Source organism: Gavialis gangeticus, unplaced genomic scaffold (genome assembly GCF_001723915.1).
Source record: "Gavialis gangeticus isolate Ggan-Ray unplaced genomic scaffold, GavGan_comp1, whole genome shotgun sequence".
Classification (NCBI taxonomy): domain Eukaryota; kingdom Metazoa; phylum Chordata; order Crocodylia; family Gavialidae; genus Gavialis; species Gavialis gangeticus.
The window spans coordinates 17,109,618-17,113,133 of record NW_017729011.1 but is presented as its reverse complement, the minus strand read 5'-3'; positions in this window follow the sequence as shown (position 1 = coordinate 17,113,133).

Genomic DNA, 3,516 nt, shown 5'->3' with positions numbered 1-3,516 from the left:
GAAAGAGCAAGGGGCCGCATCCTCCGCTGGCACAGAGCAGAGCAGCATCACCGGGGAATGCTACAGGCCCGGAGGAAGAGCTGAAGCAGGCTTTACAGAGACATGCTGTGCTCTGGAGCCCAGCCAGAGACACGGGGGCTGAAAATATAAAAATATAATGAATAAACCTCTAACAACCCCCCCTCCAGTCCCTGCCTTCTCCCTCTGCCGGGTGCTCTGCTCCTTGCTCAGCCTCCCGCTGCTGCTGTGGGGTTATTTTGGTCTGGCAATCTGATCCGCACCAAGTTTATTTTAGCACCTTGGAGAACTCCCAGGCTGATGGATTCCTGCTCCCGCCACAGATCCCTTTTCATCCTGGGCCCAGCTTGTGTCTCCCACTCCTCTCCAGCCCTTCCCCCAGCTGCACATGACCCTGCACCCCTCTGCCACGACAACACGCTCCCCTGGATGGGGGGGTCCGCTGTCTGCCTGCTGCAAGTCCCTGGCTGCTGCACATCGGATCAGCTGCCTGCAACAACACGGGACAGCAAAATCCTCCCTCCCCATGACTCACGGACACCCAGAACCCCAGCTGGCATCGCCAAGAGGCTTAACAGGAAACCCCAGCATCTTCCTGCTAGCAACCACCCCACGGCGCTCTGGACATCAACTCCCAGCCCCACGGAGAGGCTAATTTCAGCTTCGGGATTCAAGCTGATCAGCAGAGAAAGCTGCATGGAGTACCGGGAAGGAGGGCACAGCACATCACCCTGCTGCCAGATGGAAATCATGGCAGAGTGGAGCCTGGGTGCGTTAGGATGCGATTCGGGGACACCTGTGCACCGAAGGGGGAGGAACGCAAAAGCAGCCAAGGCTCGAACCGATGGGATCGACCAGTATTCCTGCCACTTGTTTCCACCGGGCCTTTGAGCCCCGGCTTCGTCTCCGAGACCTTCGCACACCGTAGCTCCGGGTGTCACGTTCCCTCTGCTCAAGTGCGGCCGTCGCCGCGGTGCAAGGCGCCAATTGTTTAACGGGACACAAGAACGCCCCGCCACCCGGCCGGGTGAGAAGTGAAGGAGCAGCCAGCTCCTCGATGATTTGAATTACGCTCAGGATGTAATGCCCCAAATTAGATATTGACCAAGAGAACAAGGTCAAACGGGCTGGAGCGTGGTGCGAGCTAGGAAAAAATTCAACTCTATTTCATCAGAGCATGTAGCTGTGTCAAAATCTAATCGCTCGGGAAAGCCAGGCTGATTTTATTGGCGCTTGGCTTGAGGAGAGAACTCGGGGAGGGGAAGATTAAAAAGTCTGACAAGGTCACAGAGTCAGGCTCTGGCCTTTGCAGAACGGGATTTCATTTCAAGAAGCCTTTTGGTCTCAATTTTAAAGACTTTGTCTGACACTGGTAATGACACGGCCACCCAAGAGAGTCTGCGCTGAAAGGAGGTATTTGGATTGACCCAAAATACGTTTAAATGTGGCCTTAATGGGGGTCTTTAGATATTTTCCCTTTTCAGTCCCGTTCTGAACAAAGCCAGGTGTCAAAATCTCAATGTCTGTTGCAAAATGGAGATCCCCTCCCTCTGCCTCGCTGATTCTGGGGGAACGTGCTGGGGGGATTTTCCGTTACCTGTTTTGAGTCTCGCTTGCAGATGCCACCCCCGGTAGTGTCCTCCCCAGGAACCTTGGCACGGTGCTGAATCAGTAGGAAACTGCTTCCCAGAAGCCTCCAGAGCCTGATCTCTACCCTGCATCCCACCAGACTCGACAAGGGGCCTTGGGTACAGCGCTGCAAGACAAGGGAGCCTGTGTCTGTGCTTCTGGCTGGTAACAGGAGCTGAGAGAAGAGGCAGGAAGGAAGGAACTCGCTCCTGCTCTATCTGGGCTTGGGCTCTGCTCCTCACACCCCCGTGATTATTTCTCCTTGGGTTCATGATTACTCAGCAGCTCTCCAGCCTCTCTGCCATCCGCCTGCCTGATGCTGAGGGGTAGGAAAATCCTCCCAGTGGCTCTTAGGCCTTATCAACCCCTTCCAATGACTCCAAGTTTTTTTTCAGATTGGATTTCCCAGTGCCTCCCTGTCCCCTGGCACGTCTCTTAGACATGAGACTCAGCAGCAGAGATACTTTTCACCTATTCTGTGCGGTGTCGAGCCTCTGCGTCCAAGCCATACCACATTATACACAGCACGCGAATGAGATGCATTCACTGATACAGAGACTTTATGCTGGGGTGAGGCCTGGAGCAAGGGCCTTCGCTGCTCTGTGCCTCAGTTTCCCCATCTGTAGTGGGTCTAGTGGTACAGCGATCTTTCACAAAGCACCACAAGACCCAAGGCTGAGAAGCACTGCGTGAGAGCTGGGTGTTGAGAGTGGGTGAGCAGCACCCATGCACGCACACCCTGGGCTAGCTCAGCCCCGGCAGCACTGGCTGAAAACCGGAGCGAAGGCCTTGCTCAGCCACTGGGGCTACGTGGGGGGAAAAATCTTGGCCCAAGCAGCTATTCTGTCAGGCCAGGCCAGGCCTCTAGTCTGGTACCATGTAAACCAATACAGCCTGTCCCACGGTCGGGTTATCAGCAACCAAACCGGTGCCCCCGCCTGGGCTTGCCCGCGCGAGCAGGGCGTGTGGACTACAAACCAACCCTGGCAATGGGCAGACGAGCTCCCTGCGAGCCAGCGGCTGCCCATGCCAGGCGAGGAAGATGGGCACCGCCAGTTCGCTTTGCCCAAACGATCCCCAATGGTGCAAAGCGACTCAACGAACGGCGTCAGAGCGGAGGAGGGTTGTTGCAGCGACCCCAAGGGTCGTAGCGGCCTTGGGACAAACCTAGGCGAGCGGCGGGAGCACCAGCAACGCTGGCAGTAAAGCGAGGGGGGAAGCCGAATCGGCAACCTTCCCTCAACCCACCGCTGCCTCGACAGCCACTTCCCGCCGCAGCCCCTCCGCCGGGCCCGCTCAGGCCAGGGCTGACGGCAGAAGCAGCCGCGACCCCCCTGCCCCAGAGGGAAACACGTGGACCCGAAACAGCCCTGAGGGGCTCTCGCTTTTTCCTTGTATAGGTAGAGCCATCCACCGAGCTATGGGGTTCCTTACCTTCCTCCTTGCACGCTCCCGCAGCCTGACGAAGGGTGTTGCCCCCAAAGCTCGCTAGGACGAGGTCTGCCCGGCTAATAAGGACCCAAAGAACCGCCCGCACCGCTCCGCAAGCCGCTCCCGCGTCCCGAGCGGATCCGGCCCCGCTTCAAGCCGCCGCGAGGGGCCGAAGAGCGGCGCCCAAAGGAGGCAAGTGGCATCGGCGCCGCCCGGGGGTCACGGCGCGCTGGCCGGGGACCGGGGCAGCACGAACCCGCTTCAGCGTCGAGCTTTTTCTGGCCAGAAACCCCCGCACCGACCCCCGGCGAACTACAGGGCCCAGCATGCCTCGAGGCGCGGAGGAAATGCCCGCCTGCCAGGAGGCTTCGCTCCAGCAGCTGCAGCTGCAGCTGAGCGGGGGCCCCGGCCCCGGCCCCGGCCCCGGGGCGCTGCCGC